Source organism: Danio rerio, chromosome 25 (assembly GCF_052040795.2).
Source record: "Danio rerio strain M-AB ecotype USA chromosome 25, GRCz13ab, whole genome shotgun sequence".
NCBI lineage: Eukaryota > Metazoa > Chordata > Actinopteri > Cypriniformes > Danionidae > Danio > Danio rerio.
The window spans coordinates 28745001-28761094 of NC_141045.1; the positions used below are offsets into that span (position 1 = coordinate 28745001).

Consider the following 16094-nt stretch of genomic DNA (forward strand, 5'->3'; position numbering starts at 1 on the left):
TACAATAACTTGCCTAATTACCCTAACCTGCCTAGTTCACCTTATTAACCTAGTTAAGGCTTTAAATGTCACTTTAAGCTGTATAGAAGTGTCTCGAAAAATATCAAGTCAAATATTATTTACTGTCATCATGGCAAAGATAAAATAAAGAAGTTATTAGAAATGAGTTATTAAAACTATTATGCTTAGAAATGTGCTGAAACAATCTTCCCTCCATTAAACAGAAATTGGGGAAAAAATAAACAGGGGAGCTAATAATTCTGACTTCAACTGTATGTATATATATGTATATACACACACTTTATTTTCACTGTTTGTAAATAATTGTTCTTAACATTTTTGCTTTAAAACATTATAATACTGTTTGGATTTTCCCCCCATAATAATAAATTGTGAACATTGCAGTGTAAATTGCAATCCAGATGTTACAGAGAGAAATTGATGCAGCAACAGCAGAGCATATTAAGAGGATATAAAAAATCTTCATACATTGTATGTATATATATTCACTATTTTAAAATACATTTTCTTTGCTGTGTGTTTTTATTGGTTATGATGCTGTTTGGATGTTTTATTTTTGCACAATAAATAAAATGTGATTTAAAAAGTGCAAACATTGTCTTTGTTAGAATTTACACGTGATTACAACGGTATAAAGACGTTCAGGTCCGACTGGACCGAATGGAAAGAAATTGTAGGTTTTGAAGATGGATTATTAGTTTTGTGGCAAGGACATAGCTGTTTTAGAGGGTTAAAATACAGATTAAAAATAAAGTTAGAATGATTTTATATTAAATATGTTTATTTTATAATATACTGTACGTGAATGTTCGCATGGCTTTCATTTTCATTATCACAAGTAGAGGAGAAGGCTTTTCACGGCACAGAATATTCTGTTTTTAAAGAAATATCCGAAGTAAAGTTATGTTTCTGCCAACATCAGAGGCATGCATTTTAAAACTCACAGGGTAGCAGACAGAAATGCATGCGGGTCGATTCCGACGCGGATGATTCTGCATCCAGATTAGTTTTATTAGGCTTTATGGAGTTCACCGCGAGCATAATATGAATGACTGATGACCAGAATTAAGTTCAATCTTACCTCGATTTTGACCACGGATCTCTCTGCCTCTTTAAGGAACACTAAATAGTGTTGTATAACTTGTATTTGTGTATTTTCGCTGAGAAATTTTAATGTAAACAGCTTCAAATGTTGTAACAAGCACGTCTGAAATGAGCCGAACTTTCTGTAGAGCAAAAACAGTCAGCCCGGATATCTCCACCTCTTAAAGGGAAAGTGCCTCTTAAAGGGGCTGTAAATTCAATTCCAAAAGGGCTCAAAAATAGTCTTCTGGCGCCATCTTGTGGACACTCTGACATGCTTTATGTGTGAATTTTACAAATTTAATATAAAAAAAAATATTTATAGGAAAACTGTTATTTATAATTACACCAAATAAATATGATAATTATCTGTAATTTCAAACACATCTTTTGGCCAAATTTGAGGATTGTATACTTTTTTTTTATGCCCCAAATACTCGATACAATTTTTTAATAAAAAAAAAAATTTTATTCAAAAACTACAAATCTTATCGGCATGAGGACATACAGCAACCATCTCATGAGCAGTAGGCAGCTTTTGACCAAATTTGGGGCTTGTAGCATCTAAGCCCTGGGAGGAGAAGCGATTGCTTTTTTAAGGTCAGAAGCCGGAATAATAATAATAAGAATAATAATAAGAATAAGTTTAAGTAGCATTACAGTATGTTGGCTTTCTCAAGCCAACATAATAATAAGAATAAGTTTAAGTAGCATTACAGTATGTTGGCTTTCTCAAGCCAACATAATAAGTTTAAGTAGCATTACAGTATGTTGGCTTTCTCAAGCCAACATAATAATAATAAGTTTAGAAAGGATTTCAGTAGTCTGGCTTGTTTCTCAAGCCAGCCTAATAAGTTTAGAAAGGATTTCAGTAGTCTGGCTTGTTTCTCAAGCCAGCCTAATAAAAATCTGATAAAAAAAAACAACAACGCAGAACTATACAAAACACTCTACTGAAATGTTACACCCAAAAAACAACATAGACTAAAGACATAGAACGAAATTGTAAGAACTTTAAGCGGCATAATGTATTCAAGCTGGGAGTTTTGTACTATGCTGGCACCCAGCATGCATTGCAGCATGAATAAATTACGCAGCTTTTTTCAGCAACCATGGATGAGGTTCATATCCTGATTCTTGATGTCTGCGTGTCTTAACGAGTTGCTAGAGCTTTTGCGCATGGCAAAAAAGGAATTTTTTATATATTAATTTCCTTTTTTTGGTATTTTTTTAACCTTCAATGATAAGCCTTAAATATTGTCCAACAGCATTGGAATAAATTCATAATTCTTCTTGTTATATCTTACTTATTTTAACTTTCATAAGACCAGAAATTATATTTGATACAATTTAGTACATAACATTCTTTTATTGCCTTTCTTGCTGTAGCTGATGAGTTTCAGACACACAGTTATAACAGACAGAGAAACAGTAAGATAGAAGAGTGAAGGATCAAGAGCCCAACTAAAGCAGCCTCTGATCTCCATAATGGTGAGGTCAAATGAAAAAATGTCCAAAAAATATGTAAACCTCTGTTAATTATCAAATATTCCTGCAGATATGACAGAAATGTGTTCAAACTGTAATCAGTGAAGCTGCTAATGCTGTTATTTAATAGAGGTGTTTAATCCTCTGTTTTAATTCAGTTGGTTTGTTGTGAGGCGGTGTCTGTATGTGTTTAGGTCTTGTTCTATCTTACTATGATTGAGCTTGTCTACAGCGGCTGTTCATCAGTGTTGGAATTCACTCATTGTGGTCATTCACTCTGTCTAGTGGACTAAACTAATCGACTAATTTAGGGACTAGTGAATGAGGGTATATAGTGAGATTTCAGACACTCTGATTCCGTTCTGGAAAACAAAGGTTAGATCTGTTACATTTACGTTTACATTTAGTCATTTAGTGGACGCTTTTACAGTTTTTTTTTTCGTATTTTGTACAGAAATGAGCTGCTAATTATTAAACAGATTTTCACTGTGGGCTGTACAGACTTTTACTGTTAAAATCACCCATATTTTTTTTTCAGTGCATTGAACATTCAAAATTTTTACTGCAATCTTCCTCTTTTGATTCCCATATAATGAGAGCGATTGTTGCGGTTTGAATCTTCCTCTCTCTGTTGTTATGAAACAACAACTTACCTATTGACTAAAATGCAGTACTGCAGCAGCAACACAACTCCCTTTCATTCATCTTAATTAAGTGAGCTGTTTAAATTTGAAAATCTACTTTTTTCTATTTTTTCCAACACAACTCTTTTGGTTTTAATAGAAAAACATAAGTGAATTGTTTAGTTTGAACATAGTTACATTCTTTGGACCAACTAAAGCCATGATCCATTTTTTTGAAGGTACAAAAATCTTCTGTAGTCGTTACAGCAAGTCTTTTGGTGGTTCAAGTACATTTAAGTGGTGCCACAACATAAAACCTGCCAAGTTGTTAATTATAAGCACTCTTCCTCTATAAGATAATTGAGGGAGAATCCATTTCTACCTTTGCAACCGTCCAACAACTTTTCAAAAATACCATCCCAGTTCTTCTGAATATAACGATCAGTCCCAAGAAAAACACCTAGCACTTTAAACCCTTCCAGACTCCACAAACAGTTCTGGGGGATTACTGGGGGGTCTCTATCGTCCCATTCACCTATTAAACAGGAACCACACTTTTCCCAGTTAATTCGAGAGGAGGAGGCTTTTTGATAAACCTCCAGAGTAGCACTCAGGTCCCTGACATCCTGAGTTGATCTGATGATAACAGTCACGTCATCTGCATAAGCACCGAGTTTGGTTGTTGCCATTTTTAAAGGTGGATGAGCAAACTGTTGATATACCACTCAACTTATTTCTTAGTGCAATCAGTAAAGGTTCAATTGAAATGGCATACAGAATTCCTGAGAGGCCACACCCCTGTCGTATGCCTCTACTCACTCTGAAGGGTCTTGTTAAAGTGCCATTAATTTTTAGCATACTGTGTATGTCCATGTACAAGGGTCTTATATGGGCAATAATAGATGGCCCGAAACCAAATGCCTTAAGGCACTTAACGAAATTCATGATCTTTTTCCATCTGGACGTTTCAAACAGCTTAAAATCTTCTTATCTACAACCTTCTTCTCTATGCCGAAAAAAAGACGAATATTATCAGTTTTTCTTGAGCTTTTTCTTTCAATAAATTCCGCAAAAGAAATTTGTTACGCTCCAATCTCTCCACAAAATCAACAATGTCACCTTCAAAATTAAGTTGGAGAATTTCCTGCTCAAGCTGTGCCATCTCATTGGCTAGAGAGCCACAGCCATGTCACCCTGCAGCCATGTCACTAAGCAGCGCTGAGCCTGGTCAGTACCTGGATGGGAGCCCACTAGAGAACACTAGGTTGCTGTTGGAAGTGGTGTTAGTGAGGTCAGCAGGGGGCGCTCAACCTGTGGTCTGTGTGAGTCCTTATGCCCCAGTAAAAGTGAAGGAGACACTAAACTGTCAGTGGGCGCCGTCTTTTGGATGAGATTTTAAACCGATTCTCGTGAAAGAGCAGGGGTTAATTGCTCCTGACAATTGCTCCGGTGTCCTGGCCAAAGTCCCTCTATCGGCCTTTACGATCATGGCCTCCCAATTCTCCCCTTCCACTGAATAGGCTCTATCACTGTCTCTCCTCTCTACCAATAGCTAGTGTGTGGTGAGCGCACTGGTGCCATTGTCCTGTGGCAGCTGTCGCAGATGCTGCACACTGGTTGTGGTGTGGAGAGACCCCCCCTCATGATTGTGAAGCGCTTTGGGTGTACGGCCATACACAATAAATGCGCTATATAAATACACATTACATTACATTACATTTTTTAAATAACCAGAGTACTGCTGGCAAAACAGTTTGATTTGAATTTTGTTAATGTCCCACCATTGATTCAGGGACTTATATTGTGTTTTTTTTGTGTCAAAAACACTAGAGGGTTGTTCTTTATAATTAGGTGCTAGCAATATAGCCACTCCTGCACTAACACTTGTTCCATGACTTAAAAATCACCTGCCCTTTCCATTCATTCAACCACTGTATCTGTGTAACGAGAAGATGGACACGGAGGGATCCATTTTGTAGTATTTAATAAACAGTTCAATCACAAACATACAACATGCACTAAAGTGCAAACTCACATCAACAGCATTCAATATTGGTCGTGGGGCTGGCGGCTGACAGACACAGAGTGATATGCCAGGTATGGATCAGTAGCAGGCAGCGTGGTTCAGAGTCCGTATAACAAGCATGGGTCAAGGGCAGGCAGAAGGCAACTTAGAGTTAGAAACAGTTCAGGGTAATGCACAGGAGATCAGGCAGGGAATAACACTCAGAAATGTTGGCCGTGGCTGAACAAGACTTCGCAAAGAACTGGTGTTTGAGTGTGGCTTATATAGGGAGCGTGGGTCGTTAACGGGATTCAGTTCAGGTGTGTGCACAATCAGTTTAGGTGGATGATATAATGCTTAGAAGCACGGGGATGGCGGCCTCTGCTGGCCAGCGAGGTGAATGACTGGGACCGAGTCGGTGACAGAGCCCCCCTCCAACGAACGGCTCCTGAAGTGAGAAGAATTGCGATGCCGGGGTCTTCCACGGGGGCGAGGGGCCGGCATTTCCGGATGCTGCAAGTGGAACTCATTCAACAGAGTTAGGTCGAGAATGTCCTAACGGTTGATCCAAGATCTTTCCTCTGAACCGTACCCCTCCCAGTCGACGAGGTATTGTAGTTGTCCGCCCCGGCGTCTGGATCTCAGAATCTTGTGGATCCGGTAAGCCTCTTCTCCGTCGATCATGATAGGTGATCATGATAAGACCCTGTTCACTGGCTGCCACCTCCCTATCCACCTCGGCTGGACCAACAGCAGGCTTGAGCAGGGAGACTGTGGGAGAGATACGGTAGTGGTTAGGTAGTGTCAGTCGGAAGGATACAGGGGAAATCTGTTTCTCAATTTGAAAAGGACCCACGTATCTGGGGCTGAGTTTCTTGCAGGGAAGTTTCAGACGGAGGTCTTGGGTTGATAGCCACACCTACTGTCCTGGGGAGTACGTGGGACCAGGACGACGATGACAATTAGCTTGCTCCTTGAATCTCCTGATGGCATGAGATAAGTGAGTGTGAGCTGCGTTCCATACCTCCTCACATTTCTGGAACCAGGAATCAACGGCTGGGAGCTCTGAGGGTTCGCCGGACCATGGGAATAGAGGGGGCATGTCTGCGGAGTGGGGTTCTGATCAGATGCTTGGAGGATTTCAGTATCGATATCCCATTGAATGATATCAGGCTAATATGATATCGGGCTAATATCAGAGATTCCTTTAAGATGGGCTCGACATCATCAGCTAAGGCTTCTTCATCAAACAAACGAGATAGAGCGTCAGCTTTGACATTTTTGGGATGGAGTTTGTTGGTTGCCTGGGATCTCTGGGAGATTATAGCCCCAATACCTGTGTTGGAGGCATCACTCTCTACCACAAACGGTTGATTGGGATCAGGGTGACACAGGATGGGTGCGGTTGAGAAGCGAGACTTGAGCTGGTTGAATGAATGGGTGGCTTCCTGACTCCAGTTCAGATGGGCATTATTGGCTTTCACCATGGCGGTAAGGGGAGCGGCTACTGTACTGAAGTTTCTGATGAACCTTCGATAGAAGTTAGCGAAGCCAAGGAAACGTTGGAGTTGCTGGATGGTTTCGGGTTTGGGCCACTGAGTGACTGAGTCAACCTTCTGTTGATCCATGGCAACGCCCTCAGGACTAATTAAGTAACCCAGAAATGATATACAGGTTTGATGGAACTCACACTTGGATGCTTTGGTGCTTTGGTTTTGAATCTGACGTTTTAGGACTGCTCTGACATGTTGGATATGCTCAGGTAAGGAATTGGAGTAGATGAGTATGTCGTCAATGTAAACGATGACCCACTGATTGAGCATGTCTCTGAATATTTCATTTATGAAGGCTTGGAAAACGGAAGGACTGTTTGCTAGGCCGAAGGGCATAACTAAGTATTCATAGTGGCCATTTACAGTTGAGAAGCCGGTTTTCCATTCGTCGCCCTGCCTGATGCGAATAAGATTGTAGACACTGCGGAGGTCCAATTTCGTGAAATACTGTGCTGAGCGTAACTATTCGAGAGCTGCTGGGACTAATGGCAAGGGGTAGCGGTACTTGACAGTAATTTCGATCAGTCCTCTGTAATCGATGCACGGGCGCAGACTCCCATCCTTTTTTTTACAAAGAAGAAGCCAGTTGAAGTGAGTGATGTGGATGGTCGAATAAAGCCCTTCTCCAACTCCTCCGAGATGTAAGTATTCATGGCTTCGGTCTCCGGTTGAGAGAGAGGAAAGATCCTACCACGAGGGGGCGCTGTACCTGGTAGCAACTCAATAGCACAATCGTACACACCAGTACTCCAGTGGCTGGTTTCAGAAAGGAGGTTAAGTGAAAACTCAGAGTATTTTAACCCTGAAATGAGAGAAACTCTGGGTTTTCCGTTTCAAAATGGCAGGTTTGTTAAACTCAAGAAATCAGGGTAAGTCAAGCCTGTTTCTGAAAGAAAGGTAACTTTAACTCAGAGTCAGTTACCGTGGTTACTTACTCTGTGAATCTAACCTGGTCCGGAGCAGGTTTTATTCTCTAAACTCTGAGTTTCTGTCGGTCTCCTCCCCTTTTTTAAAGATGAAGCGTATTTCTCGCGTTAGCCTTACATTTCCACACACCTATTTTAGAGCTCATTTTGGAGATGCCCATAAAAAGGATTGGAAACGTCATGATTCACATAACTTTTGAAAATATGCATAATAAAACATGTGCATAACTGAGTAGGTTAAACTTTTATTTGATAAGATGCACATAAACTATGTGCACTTAACAAATTACAGTATGTACATTAAAAAAAGGTTTGTTAGAGATGATGATGAAAATGTGTGAATAGACAAACCAGCAGACTGAGCACACTGTAGAACATCTTAAATGTTGTTTTAGTCGTTCTACAATGCCTTAACTGTTTCAGTATTAGTGTATATTATTAATTACCTCCGAGCTTCTGGAGCGTGTCAAGATTTTCGCGTCTGGCTTCAAACGCCCCCACGTGTTCATTGTGTGTCAATTGTCTTCTGAGGCACAAGTACATTAATTAAATAAAAAATCATTGACGCAGCTTATTCTACCACAGTAAATTCTGTTTTTACTGTTGATATTTGGCGCAAGTGACGATTGTGTTCTCTTCGACTCTTTGGATAAAAACGCTGCTTTATTTTTAGGCGTTATTCCAGTTTTGCACAAATTTATGTAATAGCCTATATTTTGATGGAAACATAGCTATTGCCTACATTTTTGTCACACACGGAACATAGTCACGTACGAGGCTTGTCCTTTTTTTTCATAATTAATTAGCTTAACCTTTGACATGCACTGATACTAGACATGGGATTATTATTCTGTCTAAAAATTATTTTATTACTGCTTACCTTCTTAATGTTATATCAACCTCTATCACTTGATCAATAAAAAGGCAGACACACAACAAGTGCACTGTTAAATCTATTAAAACTGAAAAGTGTATAAAAATTTAGAAAAAAAGTATAAACGTCACACATTACATTACTTATTTTATTATACTTAAATGTTTAAATACTTAAAATTAAAAATTACGCATTAACTTGAGCAGCTGTTTTCCCACTTTAACTGTCTCTGTTTCACTGATGGCTGCTTCTTTTTAAATATATCCACTCATATTTGATATAACTTTGCATGAGCAGATCAAGTTCAGCTGGAGAAAGAAATAGTGATCTCTTTTTTAAGATGTTGCCATAGTCACTCGTAATATCTACCGTCAATTGATAATGCCTTTTTATAGTCACGGTGTGCACTCTTAACTCTGAGTTGGTCTACTCAAAGTTGATTGACCCAACTCAGATCAGCTGTTCTGAAACAGAAAACTCAGAGTTTTTAATCTCTCGGTAAATCAACTCAGAGTTCAAGTTTAAACTCCGAGTTGTTTGAACCTCCTCACTGAAACAGGCCCCAGGAGATTTGGGGATCATGAGTCTGTAACCAGGGTAACCCGAGTGTCCAGTTTTTTATCAGGTTACTCACTTTATCTCAATAAACTCCCCACTGGAAAGGTTTCAGGGCAAGTACGACGGATACAACTCGAGTCACTGCTGAAATTTTATTGCGTACACTGTACACATACACAATGCTCATCCACAAAGTAGACAGCCGTACCAACGTTACACTTATCTGTCAAACTTCGAGTTATCTTCGAGTTAACTTTAACTACACTTATCTAGGTCACCCTTTGCAATATTTCTAGTAGGTGCATGCCACTTCTGATGGATGTAGACGTTTGGACCTGCCAGCTGGCTCCATCTCTTCCAGAACTTATCAATCTTAATTTGGATTGATCTCAGACGTACGAAGGGGTAAGTTGGGTACTCAAACCCCAGGGAGTCCCCCTTGGGTCCTGCGCGACCTAGTAGAAGCGAGTTGGGTGTGATTACTTCTACTGCTTCATCTTGCATTTGAGCTTTAATTTGCCAGATTAGCAGCCAGATACAGAAGGGTCTGGAACTCCAACGCTGTCAAATTACATTCTTTACCAACACTACTTAAAGCCCTCTTGAGTACAGGAACAGCTGCCTCAGCTGCTCCATTCCGATGGGGAGAGTCCGCTGGGTGAAATACCCACACCTAGTCGGTCCCTTTAACTACTGCTTTCTTCTGGATATGATCCATATCAACTTTGTTTAGGAACTCATAAAGCTCTTGTAATGCAGGTCTGGCTCCCACAAAGTTAGTCCCTTGGTCTGACCAGAGTTTCCTTGGGTGACCCATAAGAGCTGAGAAACGCTGGTATGCCTTCAGAAATCCTTCTGTCGACAAATCCTCTAAAATGTCAGCGTGTACTGCTCTTGAAGCCATACAGCTGCACACCACACACAGACCTTCATTTTCGTCCTTCGTCTTATAGTATCTTTAACAACATAGGGTCCAAAAAGGTCCAATGTTCTAAACTCAAATGGTGCGGCTGGTTCAGTTTGTTCAAGAGGAAGTTCACTCATCACCTGCTTGCACATCCTTGCTTTGATTTTCCAGCAGTGAATGCAAGAATCAACAATTTTTCTGGCAATCCTTGAGCCCCTTACCACCCATGCTTTAGTTCTAACACGAAGAAGTGTGCCAGCAACCCCTTCATGGTTCACTTCATGGGCCTCTCTCGTGAGAAGAGTGCTAATTCATGCGTTGTAGGGAACTAAGGGAACACCAATCTTTTCCTGGGTCAAAGTCTGAATTCTGCCATGACATCTCAGGAGCCCTGAAGTCACATCCCTGCTAACAACAAGTCTGTTTAGTCTGTTCAGCTTTAAGTTCTTTTACTGTCAACACTGCCTCCAACTTTGCCGGCTTAGAAGTCCTGCCTACACAGGCTAGCCACTTCTTTATGGCTCTGCGGACATAACCAACTATTCCACAAAGTCTAGAAAGAGAACTGCACCTTGTTGGATCAACTTGGTCTATGAGAGCAGCTCCCCACAGAGTCTCCTTCTCCTTAGCCTCATTTAGGTTCACTTTCACTCCATTTTCTGGGGACACTGAATCATTTTCATCAGTGACAACTGGATCTTCACTTTCAGGGTGGTTAGGATTGAATAAACCCTCAGATTTAGCTCTGGTAAGGACAGCAGAAAAGGCCTTTTTCAGGAGCTTACTCACTACCTCTCTAGCATCGGTTGCCACTTCAGAAGCAGACTTTATAGGCCAATCTTTTACTGGACTGAAGAGAAACTTAGGACCTTTCTGCCACACAGAATTTTCATCCAGCAGTTCAGGAGAGCACCCCCTCGTGACTAGATCAGCGACGTTGACCTCGCCTGGTATCCACCACCAATCAGTTACACCTCCAGCCTTCTGAATCTCCCCAATACGGTTCGCAAAGAATGTCTTGAACCCGTAAGTTTCTCTTTGGATAGCCCCAAGCACTGTTTGACTGTCAATGAAATGATACCACTTTTCCACGTTCAATCGTCCATGTTTCATCACGTATCCTTTTAGACATGTAGCAAAGACGGCTCCGCATACTCTCTTCATATATTTCATATATCTCTTCAGCTGTTTGTGCTTTATCGCCATAACGGTCCTCCAATTCCCTGAAGATATCATTTGCATCTCTGCAGTGCACCAGACTGAGTTCACTTTTTACAGGCTCACTTATACTGTCCAGTAAATGAAGTTTCTTGCATTCCCTCGACCCTGTAGGTTCCGCTTGCATCTGAATACTTTCCCATTCAGCCTTCCAACGCCAATAACCTCTCCTGTCCCCAGAGAATTTCGGTAAGCTTATGGGTGTGAGCCTTATTTTTGGTCTAGCCCATTGAAAGCTGTTTTCACCAATAGCATACAAACCAGGGCTACTATATGGCACGTTATTACATTGCCCCATTCTCAGATCAACAGGTGGAACAGCCTGATGGTTCAACTGTTGTGGTGTGTGGGCTGGAGTTGGAGGTAAAGCAAAACTAACACCAGCAGACTGATCGCTTATAGGAGGGTTAGCAATAGCATGTGTTGCTGGCTGGGTATAGGTGATGCTACCTGCCGCTGCAGCGCTGTTGCTTTCTATTAAACCATGCCCACTGACCGTGACATCGCCTTCCTCATCATCAGCCTCTGCCTCCTCATCATCAACTTTTATTTCTGCACCATTCTTCCTCATGACCGCATTCCTCATGTCCATATGCCCAGCCGTCCACCATCTCTCAATGATAAAAAGAGCAACTATTTATTTCTTCCATGTGGCCGATAATCCCTCCAAGTATACACAGCCTCCTTGAGTTCACTGAGCTTTCTATCTAGTTTACTACTCTCGACCTTTTGCTGTGTCCATGGTACTTCACATGTGCCAAGCGCCCCAGCTCAATCAAAAGCGGACTTGAACTGTGCCACAAGAGCATCTATGTCTGGCTCTGCATACTTAGCCCACAGCAATTCCATGATCTTGCCAGTAATTTTTGCTCATTGGCATCCCTTTTCACCAAAGCGTCCCGCAACTCACTGTCTTCACTTGTTGTAGGGTCTGTCTGGCTTTGTGCATCAACAAACTCATTACTGGCATCAAGAAGCTTGTCATAATCATCCCTTAATTTCACTAACTCTTCAGACAGTTCAACTTCACGTAAACGGCCAGCACTAACTTCGAGGCGGTTTACCCTAGTTGTAAAGGTTCTTTGTTTATTTGAGCATTTTTGTTTTAAACTCCCCAGATCTGGTTTGTCATCTGACATTTTGCTCCCTTTTGTTATTAATCCTAGTGCTCAGAATCACTTAAATCACAGTTTTAGCAAAAGATTCGTTCAGAAGAATTGATTCAAATGATTTGTTCAGAAGAGTCGACTCAAAAGAGTTAAGTTCTTTTACTGTCAACACTGCCTCCCACTTTGCCGGCTTAGAAGTCCTGCCTACACAGGCTAGCCACTTCTTTATGGCTCTGCGGACATAACCAACTATTGCACAAAGTCTAGAAAGAGAACTGCACCTTGTTGGATCAACTTGGTCTATGAGAGCAGCTCCCCACAGAGTCTCCTTCTCCTTAGCCTCATTTAGGTTCACTTTCATTACTGGCAAAAAGAAGCTTGTCATAATCATCCCTTAATTTCACTAACTCTTCAGACAGTTCAACTTCACGTAAACGGCCAGCACTAACTTCGAGGCGGTTTACCCTAGTTGTAAAGGTTCTTTGTTTATTTGAGCGTTTTTGTTTTAAACTCCCCAGATCTGGTTTGTCATCTGACATTTTGCTCCCTTTTGTTATTAATCCTAGTGCTCGGAATCACTTAAATCACAGTTTTAGCAAAAGATTCGTTCAGAAGAATTGATTCAAATGATTTGTTCAGAAGAGTCGACTCAAAAGACTCGTTCAACTGTCGCTGCTAATATTTGCTTTATTAGAACCGCAGCAGTTATTATCCACACAGTTTTACTCACGGTTTGACAAACTGTTTAGTCCTTTAACGGCCTCGTTGGTCTTTGGCTTGTTTTCTCCTCAGAAAACGGATCTCCGATCCCGACAACATCCGATTTTTCTCTGCTCGGCGTCCATGAACCTCCAGCACGGCTCTGTTGGCGGTTTATAACTGTCCAGTTTTTTATCAGGTTACTCACTTTACCTCAATAAACTCCCCACTGGAAGGGTTTCAGGGCAAGTACGATGGATACAACTCGAGTCACTGCTGAACTTTTATTGCGTACACTGTACACATACACAATGTTCACCCACAAAGTAGACAGCCATACCAACATTACACTTATCTGTCAAACTTCGACGTCCTTCCTTGTTTAATGACAGTTGTTAGTAGCTTGTAACTAGTAGCTGGCAGCTAGCTAGGTTATAAACCGGCAAGCGTACCGGCCCCGAACAATAACTGACTGAGAGAGAATGAAAATGAAACTTGCGTCTTAATTTATATACAGACACAACCTATCGGCTAGAAACGGTAATACACATCTCCATAATCTATCAGAACTATGATATTTATGAAAATACAACATAAATGTGCCTGCATTTAAACTTACAATTCAAATATACATACCTATATGTGTTCTTCAAATACTCTGAAACATAATAACATCTATCTCTAAAAATATACATATTATAAACAATAGTGACACATACTGGAAAGTCCTGCACCGAGGATAATGGTGTGCTGAGGAGAGGTAATCACTAGGAAGGAGAGTTCTTCTTTATTTAATGTTTCCTTCCCCCAGGGGGCGTCTGTCTATAGCAGTGATCGCTAGGGAAAAATCAAAGGTGGTTAGAGGAATGGAGTGGATTGTGGCAAACGTGTTAATGAAGTTGCCAGCGGCTCCTGAATCAACCATAGCTAGAGTCGGGATCTTTACATCACCATATTGTAGACAAACAGGTAAACTTAGAATGTTATTGGAGGTAGAGAACAAAGTGGTTGCACTCACCGGTAAAGTCTTAGGTAGAGGTTTATTGGGAAACAGCAACTTTGTATGACCCAAAAGACCGCAACACAGGCATAAGTGGTTCCTCAGTCTTCTCTCACGTTCCTCAGGGGTTAATCGGGTTCTGCCCAGTTGCATGGGTTCAGTGAAGCTCTCAGGGGATACAGGACAAGGAGAAACAGCACGTAGGGGTTTTTAGTTCGAATTAAGTTATCCAACCTGATTGACAGCTCGATGATCTGATCCAGTGATTTTCCCTCATCACGGCATGCCACCTCAGTCTGCAGTTTGGGATTTAGAGCCTTTCTATAGAGAATCTTCAGAGGATCGTCAGCCCAGCCAATCTGCGCAGCTAGTGTGCGGAAATGTAGAGCGAATTCGGCTGAAGGTTAATCTTTCTGTTGGACACACAAAAGCTCCTCACTAGCATTACGACCTCCTGTAGGATGGTCGAATACTATGCAAAAACGTTTGAGAAAGTCATTAAATTTGGGGTATTGTCTGGCCAAACTGCAGTAGCCCAGTCTAAAGCCTTTCCCGTGAGCAGGGAACACACAAAAGCAATTTTACTCTTTTCAGCTTTAAACAACTGGGGCTGTTGAGCGATGAACAGTTTACACTGTAGTAAAAAGCCTTTGCATTTAGCTGGGTTACCTGAGAACTTGTCGGGAAAAGCCAAACGAACACCGGAAAAAGTCTGGGTCGGTGTAATGGGGTGTTGATTTTGAGAGTAATTGGCGGTGAGTTGTGCTGTGGAAGCTGCTTGCAGGTTTTGCATTGATCTTGCCAATTCATCGGTGAGCTGGGTTAAATGGGACAACTGTTGCTGATGTGTTGTTAGTACCTGAGCTTGAGCTGTGACTTCTTGGGACACGACCTGCATGGCTGCGGGATCCATATTGGGCGAAGTCTTCTATAACGAGGAGACTGACACGGAGGGATCCATTTTGCGCTGTGGAAGCTGCTTGCAGGTTTTGCATTGATCTTGCCAATTCATCGGTGAGCTGGGTTAAATGGGACAACTGTTGCTGATGTGTTGTTAGTACCTGAGCTTGAGCTGTGACTTCTTGGGACACGACCTGCATGGCTGCGGGATCCATGTTGGGCGAAGTCTTTTATAACGAGGAGACTGACACGGAGGGATCCATTTTGCGCTGTGGAAGCAGCTTGCAGGTTTTGCATTGATCTTGCCAATTCATCGGTGAGCTGGGTTAAATGGTACAACTGTTGCTGATGTGTTGTTAGTATCTGAGCTTGAGCTGTGTCTTCTTGGGACACGACCTGCATGGCTGCGGGATCCATGTTGGGCGAAGTCTTCTATAACGAGGAGACTGACACGAAGGGATCCATTTTGCAGTATTTAATAGACACAGTTCAATCACAAACATACAGCACGCACTAAAGTGCGAACTCACATCAACAGCATTCAATATTGGTCATGGGGCTGGCGGCTGACAGACACAGAGTGATATACCAGGCATGGATCAGTGGCAGGCAGCGTGGTTCAGAGTCCATATAACAAGCGTGGATCGTAGGCAGGCAGCGTGGTTCAGAGTGCGTATAACAAGCGTGGGTCGAGGGCAGGCAGAAGGCAACTCAGAGTTAGAAACAGTCCGGGGTAATGCAGAGGAGATCAGGCAGGGAATAACGCTCAGAAATGTTGGCCGTGGCTGAACAAGACTTCGCAAAGAACTGGTGTTTGAGTGTGGCTTAAATAGGGAGCGTGGGTCGTTAACGGGATTCAGTTCAGGTGTGTGCACAATCAGTTTAGGTGGATGATGTAATGCTTAGAAGTCCGAAGATGGCGGCCTCTGCTGGCCAGCGAGGGGAATGACTGGGACCGAGTCGGTGACAATCTAATTGTTAACATCTGTATGTGTCTCCTGCAGAAAAACCACACCAGCACTCTTTATCATAATATAATCAAAAAGACTAGCCCTTTTCATAGCATCACAACCTCCATTGATATTTAATGAGCTGACTCTCAATGGTGCCATGAAAATAAGTATAAAAAG

The 16094-nt window shown here is 41.7% G+C and overlaps 1 protein-coding gene across 1 annotated transcript in view; it reads left to right on the plus strand.

Moving 5' to 3' along the window:
• The window catches only part of dapk2b (death-associated protein kinase 2b), a 158272-nt gene that overhangs the window by 25702 nt on the left and 116476 nt on the right, over window positions 1-16094 (plus strand). The gene's annotated exons all lie outside the window — the stretch shown is intronic.